Source organism: Podarcis vaucheri (genome assembly GCF_965113315.1).
Source record: "Podarcis vaucheri genome assembly, chromosome: 2".
In the NCBI taxonomy this organism is placed as follows: domain Eukaryota; kingdom Metazoa; phylum Chordata; class Lepidosauria; order Squamata; family Lacertidae; genus Podarcis; species Podarcis vaucheri.
This window is the reverse complement of record NC_138760.1, coordinates 17526490-17533305: the sequence shown is the minus strand read 5'-3', so window position 1 is coordinate 17533305 and position 6816 is coordinate 17526490. Positions and strand designations below refer to the sequence as shown.

The 6816-nt window shown below is 48.5% G+C and overlaps 1 pseudogene across 1 annotated transcript; it reads right to left on the bottom strand.

The window, feature by feature from the left end:
* Positions 1-985: 985 nt before the first annotated feature.
* On the bottom strand, positions 986-1344 carry LOC309525866 (small ribosomal subunit protein eS21 pseudogene; annotated as a pseudogene). The gene has a single exon. The product of its transcript is annotated as a small ribosomal subunit protein eS21 pseudogene (transcript).
* Between the last annotated feature and the right edge of the window lie 5472 nt (positions 1345-6816).

The window sequence follows — 6816 nt, the reverse complement described above, 5'->3', positions numbered from 1 at the left end:
GGGGGGGCGGGTGGCGCGGGAAGGGAATATAATTGAAGGGAGTGTTCTGTGCGGGGTATACTTTGTAAATTAGATTTCTAGTGGAATCCAATTTGGAGCAGACAGCGCCGGGTTGACAGCTACTAACTCGATTACCTGCACCTTCTAATGTTCATTCTGTGGGAATTGCCAACCGGCTCAGCTTGCAAGGCGGATGGGTTTGATTTAGCAATGGCTTCAGTGGGGCATTTGCAGATTTGGGGAGGGGGGAACAAGCCCTGCTGCGAAGTGAAGCCATTGCGTTTCCCTCAGCCTCGACTGAGATGCTCAAGGCAACCGAAAGGCGCATGGGCAGCAACGCTTGGGAAGCCACACCACTTCTCAGAATGCGTAGCTGCCATGTCGTGCCTCTTCCGTCAGGGCTGGGCCCAAGTCTGCCTGATCTGGGGTTTTAAGCATGTCTGCCCCACTGGTCTTCAAGCTCAGGAGCCTGGACAGCTCAGTTTTTGTTTTTTGTTTTGCTTTCCAACAGTTTTGCTGTTGCTGTTGTTTAGTCCTTTAGTTGGGTCCGACTCTTCGTGACCCCCTGGACCAGAGCACGCCAGGCACCTCTGTCTTCCACTGCCTCCCGCAGTTTGGTCAACTCATGTTCGTAGCTTCAAGAACACTGTCCAACCATCTCGTCCTCTGTCGTCCCCTTCTCCTTGTGCCCTCCATCTTTCCCAACATCAGGGTCCTTTCCAGGGAGTCTTCTCTTCTCATGAGGTGGCCAAAGTATTGGAGCCTCAGCTTCAGGATCTGTCCTTCCAGTGAGCACTCAGGGCTGATTTCCTTCAGAATGGAGAGGTTTGATCTTCTTGCAGTCCATGGGACTCTCAAGAGTCTCCTCCAGCACTAGAATTCAAAAGAATCAATTCTTCGGCGATCAGCCTTCTTTATGGTCCAGCTTTCACTTCCATACATCACTACTGGGAAAACCATAGCTTTTACTATACGGACCTTTTATAACGAATTTCACATCATGCTGCTTCATCATGCTTTAGAAATTCTTAGATATTATACCATCGTTCTTTGCAAGGCGCAGGACTGAGTCATCAGAAATCCCCCATTCTGCGAATTGCTCCACAAATTGCGTACGTTTTGAATTGGCCATTGACACTGCCTGTGACTTTATCAGCCTCAGAAATATTCATCTAGATGGAGGCATGGTCTTTAGCACCAATTATCCAGTTGCTAGCAGAGCATTTACATGGAACATAGAGGTCCACAAATTCCCCAGCGTCGTTCTGCATTGTGTTTTTCTAGGGTTTTGCCACAAGTGACATGCAACCAGAAATCCCTCCTCACACGCCGCAAGCCCAGGCCGGAAAGCCTGGACAGCTCAGTTAGTTAGAGTGTGGTGCTGATAAAGCCACTTCTGCACTAAGGAGGAGGTGGGGTTGCGGGCTTCACGGCCCCTCCACACACGCAACGGCCCCACGCAATTGGGGGGATTCCTGGCCGTGTCACCCCCTAGTCAGCCAATCAGCTGGCTCTGGGGTGGGGCCTGCCCTATAAAAGCAGGACGCGGCCGCGGATCTCCCTCTTTGCTACCTGCCCTATAAGGTTTTCTTTTTGACCTTGCTATGGACCTTGGTTGGTCGCCATTGAGGGGCCTGGTAGGAATTTTTCCACTTGGCAAATTGGCACCAGCCACTTGGTTTTCGCCTACCTCATAGCAAATCATCACAACTTCCTGGGTATTGCCGCTTAGGCATTGGTTTAGTTCTGTAGATGGATGGGTGAGGGCAGCACATCACCCGCATATTGAAGGGTATTCCGCTAAAGGATTCTGGGGGGCGTGGCCCTGTCCAAACCTAGGGAGGTTAGGGCCTAAGGCATGCCCTCTATCGGTGACCCCGGGGGAGTTCCTAGTTGATGTGCATCAGCAGGACTCCCCCTACTGGTAGTTAACCCTTCCCGGACTTCAAGCAGACGGGCTGGATATAGTCGGTTAGGACCAGTGTCTAAGCCAATACCATTCATCACCTGTAACCAATAAAGTTGTGGCCTTTTTTTAGCCCATTAACCTTAATAATTGTGTCATGTGTCATCATTTCCACTGGGGGGGGGAACTCGCCATGCAATATCAAGGTTGCAGGTTCAATCCCCGTATGTGACAGCTGCATATTCCTGCGTTGCAGGGGGTTGGACTAAATGATCCTCAGGGTCCCTTCCAAGTCTAGAATTCTATGATTCTATGAGTAGCTCTTGGGACAGTGAAGGCACCATCTCTCAGAGAATCGCTTAGGGCAGGAATGGGGAACCTCGGGCTGTGATTCCTTTATTGTAGGGGGTTGGAGTAGATGGACTTTGGGGTCCCTTCCAGCTCTACAGCTCAATGACTGAAGTGACTCTTTGATCATTCCCATTCCATGAAAGATTCCAAAGAGACAGAATTAGAGCAAGGACCATGAATGAAAACTGGCTTACTGTTCTGATGTAAGCTGCATTTACTTGGAAGAAAGTTCTGTTGAAACCAGTGAGACTGTTGACTATGTTCAGGACCGGGATATCTGTGCAGTGGAAGTTGGTGGTTAGAGATTTTGGGGTTGTATTTCTAAGCTCTGAGAAAGGAACTAAGTATAATGGTTTAGAACAGGATGGCGTAAAGCCCTGGAAGGGAAGCGGGATTTAGATATTTAGAATGAGAGTTGGGAAGATTCCTGGGCTTTTATCCCCAGCTTTGCCACTGGGCTTGGCAACCCTGTTTTTTGGATGCTTTCCTAGAGGTTTCGTGTCATGAAGAAATGTCTTTCAGAGACTAAGAGACCCAGAGACGAATTTGCTGCGGAGCAGCAGTCAGATTTTTTTTGCTGATAACAAAAGTCGATCTGATTCTCCGTTTGTATTCATCCTGAGAATTCCCTCTACTGGTTTTAATTCTTCTAAGTAGCATTAGGGCCCTGGAAATGAACCTTTAATTCTTGGAGGCTCCAGAATAATCCTGCAGGGCTCACTGGCAACCTGAGCACCACTAGCAATGCATGCTTAAAACATTCCTGCACAAGTTTGTGACCCACTGATCTGAACACAGCCTACCAATCTTGGAAAAACCTGAATCTTGAATTTTCAGTACCCCATTTTTCTATTTTGCAAAGTGTTGTTGTTGTTGTTTAGTCGTTTAGCCGTGTCCGACTCTTCGTGACCCCATGGACCAGAACACGCCAGGCACTCCTGTCTTCCACTGCCTCCCACAGTTTGGTCAAACTCATGCTGGTAGCTTCAAGAACACCGTCCAACCATCTCGTCCTCTGTCGTCCCCTTCTCCTTGTGCCCTCCATCTTTCCCAACAACAGGGTCTTTTCCAGGGAGTCTTCTCTTCTCATGAGGTGGCCAAAGTCTTGGAGCCTCAGCTTCAGGATCTGTCCTTCCAGTGAGCACTCAGGGCTGATTTCCTTCAGAATGGAGAGGTTTGATCTTCTTGCAGTCCATGGGACTCTCAAGAGTCTCCTCCTGCACCATAATTCAAAAGCATCAGTTCTTCAGCGATCAACCTTCTTTATGGTCCAGCTCTCACTTCCATACATCACTACTGGGAAAACCATAGCTTTTACTATACTATATGGACCTTTGTATGTTCCTATGAAAGGGTGGCGCTGTGGGTTAAACCACAGAGCCTAGGGCTTGCCGATCAGAAGGTCAGCGGTTCGAATCCCCACAACAGGGTGAGCTCCCGTTGCTCGGTCCCTGCTCCTGCCAACCTAGCAGTTTGAAAGCACGTCATAGTGCAAGTAGATAAATAGGTACTGCTGCGGCGGGAAGGTAAACGGCATTTCCGTGCGCTGCTCTGGTTCGCCAGAAGCGGCTTAGTCATGCTGGCCACATGACCCGGAAGCTGTATGCCGGCTCCCTCGTCCAATAAAGCAAGATGAGTGTCGCAACCCCAGAGTCGGTCACGACTGGACCTAATGATCAGGGGTCCCTTTACCTTTACATTCCTGTAAATCAGGGTCATTTAGGGTTACAATGGTGCCCCAAAAGCTTCTCATCTGCCCGTCACTGCCCCCTTCGTCATCTGGTGGCAGGGGTGGTTATTTATTTTTTTCCTCCCTTGAAAAGTACATAGAGCAAGAGAAGGAAGTTGAAAGAGTGGTACACTTTCGCGCTTCTTTTTTCAACTCTATGCGCTTTTCAAGGTTCATGTTAATTTCACTGGATGTGACTTCAATGCAGATCCCTTGGGAAAGCATGAACAGACATACACTGTCTCTCTTTCTGTCTCCCCTCCGGGGGTCTGAAGGGAAAGAGAAGAGACCAGCGGGTAGGTGACTCCCAAAAGCCAACACATTCATCAGTGAATTAGTTAGCTGTGTGCAAATATATATTATTTTGATGCACCTTTCCATTTCCCTTTCTCCATATTTGTGTTAATAGGACACAATGCAGACAGCTAGAGCCGGATTATGAGGGCTTCAGTTTAAAGCAGCAGCTGAGTGAGATCAGTTTCAAACTCCAGCCTGAGAGCAGGGGCATATCAAGGGTTGGCCACTTTGGCCTCTACTAAGGGGGCATAAAAATTGTGCCTCTCTACTCTGGCTTGGAAAGGCTTGGAGCCCATCTAGTCCCTGGGCTGCATTTGTGCCCCAGCCCTGAGATTCTGGCTGCCTAGATGTCACAGGAGCCTGTCGGTCAGCAATCACCCAGTTCAAAGATGGAGTTAACTTTTATTAGCAAAAACATGATCTCCATAGACTTGGTTGAATGTCAGGCCTAATGAGCAGAGTAGCTCCTTACTGGCAGTCTTCCTCCATGAAAATCAGATGCCAAGACTAAAATTCCCCACCTTCTCGGGGCTTTTTCCAAGCAATCAGAGACTGAGCCTACATGCAGCCAAGCAGCTCTTCCGCCCTTTTCATGCCTCTCCTGGTTCTGGGAGACAAGTGGGGAGGGGAGCTTTTTGCAGCAAGAAAGAGAGATACCCTTGCCTCTTCCCCAGCCTGACTCCTCTCTGCCTCTTGGCCTCCCTTCACTCACTCTCCTTCTTCAGCTTCTGCCTCTGATTCTGGGCTGTTCTCTGTCACAGACTCTCCCAGCTCACTAAGCCCTGTTACCTCTTCAGCTTCTGAAATTTGGGGCATGGCTTCTGCTTTTTGTGTGTGTAGAGTCCTGGATTTCTGCCCTGAAGTCCTGCCCCCTGATGGCACCACTGAGGAAAGCTTGTCTGAGCAATGGGCATAAGCTAAGCAACAGAGGAAGAATGTATCATTTCAGTGTCTCAAGCTGCATGGAAACAGGGCTGGTTTAAAAAAACAGTGCTGACAGGGGACATTTTACGTTTCACATTGGCGCCTTCTTTTTGTACCTCCAGCCCCTCTCTCAGAGGAGGCGGCAAATGAAGTCCACGCACATCTGGGCATTGGCCCCCTGTCAGCAGGAATGATGTCTGAGTCACGGCTTCGCATGTCGCTACACACCAGCAGCCGAGCGTAATAAAAGGGAGGCAGGAGAAAACTGGCACAGCCTCTGTGAAGACACCCACAGTAGCAGATTGCGACGAATGCTTTTCCTTCGACTTCTTAAACTGGGAAATTAAAAGCAGCTGAGGGGAAATCCAAATGTTATCTCAACCGCGTAGCTGCTGCCGATAATCACTTCCACCAAAAATCGTTTCCACGTGCTCAGGGCTCCACGTGGCTGTGGTAATGTATGGAGGATATCCTGTTTACCAGCCCCTTCACCCCCCCCAAAAAAAAGCTAACCCAAGTTGCTGGTAAATAGGTGCATCTTTCACAGGAGGTGGGACTTTTACTTATTCTTGGACTCTTGCTGTGTCTATGGTGGCTGCAGGAGTGTGAAAGACACTTACTGTGTGGTACCCACATGACATTACAGTGGTACCTCGGGTTAAGTACTTAATTCGTTCCGGAGGTCCGTTCTTAACCTGAAACTGTTCTTAACCTGAAGCACCACTTTAGCTAATGGGGCCTCCTGCTGCTGCTGCACCGCCGGAGCGCGATTTCTGTTCTTAACCCGAGGTACTATTTCTGGGTTAGTGGAGTCTGTAACCTGAAGCGTATGTAACCTGAGGTACCACTGTATTGAGAGATGCAACACACATCCATCTAAATCAAGTCGGCCACCTATCCAGTCCAAGGACCACATTCCCTTGCAGACAACTTTCCAGGAGCCAGCCACATGTCAGTGGTGTGCAAGGCCAGAGGTCATAGCCACTAACACTAACACATTATAGATAGATGATAGATAGGCAGATAGATAGATGATAGATAGGACACTCTGGTTGCAAACATGATCTGTGCGGGATGCACATTCACAACCTGCAGCGTCCGCAACCTGCAGCGGCGTGTCTGCGCACATGCGGGTTGCGATTCAGTGTTTATGTGCATGCGCAAAGCGTGATCTAGTACTTCTCCACATGCCTGACCACCGAAACCTGGAAGTAACCCGTTTCGGTACTTCCAGGTTTTGGCGGTCAGTAACACGAATAAATGCAACCTGAAGCATCTGTAACCTGAGGTATGACTGTATATAGATATATAGATATAAGTTTTCATAAGTTTACAAACAGACACACTACAAACACATACATCCAGTGCTTTTTTTCTTTTAAAAAAAATGTTTAGGGGCACTTTCCTTTTCCTACTCATATTGAAATACTGCCCTTCAATGAGGCCAAACTAAGATTCACAAAAGGTTAAGGGGTATGAGTCCCCCAGGGTCCCCCAGAAAAAAGCACTGCGTACATCCAATACAAATACATATTTGACTTCGCTCCCCCCTTTTGTGGTTTCTTTCTTAATTTTAGTTTTTTACACTGCATCTTCTACTTTACTCCAT